The following is a 645-nucleotide window of genomic DNA, read 5'->3' as shown; positions in this document are numbered from 1 at the left end:
GTTCGCCCTTCCTGCCCCATTCCATTCCCCCCCCCCACACTCCTCCCTCCCTCCTCCTGGCTTCTCCTCGCCCTGCCTAGAGGAGGATGAGGGCTAGGCTGAGCTGACTGAGTGCCATTTTAAGCAGTCCCTCTCTGGAGCCAGCCCTTTCGAGCCGCTCATCTTCCCTCTGTTGCTGCTGCCACCGCCGCCCTGGTGCTCCTGTGGGCCAGAGAGCAGAGCGGACGAGCTCGCTCTGCCTACCCACAAGAAGAACAAAAAGTAGTGGTGGTGGTGGTGTCGGCAGCCTCTGGGAAGGTAAGCGCAGTGGCTGGGGCTGGGGCTAGAGGGTAGGACTACTTGCCCCCCTCACCTCTTCTTCCAGCTCTCTCCTCCCTAGGTGCCCCTTCTCTGGCCCACCACAAGGTCTGAGGGACAGTGGACTGGCCCACGGCTAAAAAATTTTGCTGACCCCTGCTCTAACCAGCTGAGCTCAGATAAAGAAGATCTCTCTCACTGTTCTTTAGAGAGGATCTCAAAAGGTGCCATTTGCTGGCTGTAGCGCCCTTAGCGGGCAACAGAGCAGAAGGTGGTAGTAACCTGGTGCAGATTTATTTAGGGCTTTGTATGTAAGTAGCAGAATCCCCCAAAAAAGGATTGGCAGCC

This window comes from Podarcis tiliguerta, assembly GCF_965153285.1.
Source record: "Podarcis tiliguerta genome assembly, chromosome: 12".
Taxonomy (NCBI): domain Eukaryota; kingdom Metazoa; phylum Chordata; class Lepidosauria; order Squamata; family Lacertidae; genus Podarcis; species Podarcis tiliguerta.
The sequence above is the reverse complement of the archived record's forward strand: the minus strand, read 5'-3'. Positions refer to the sequence as shown.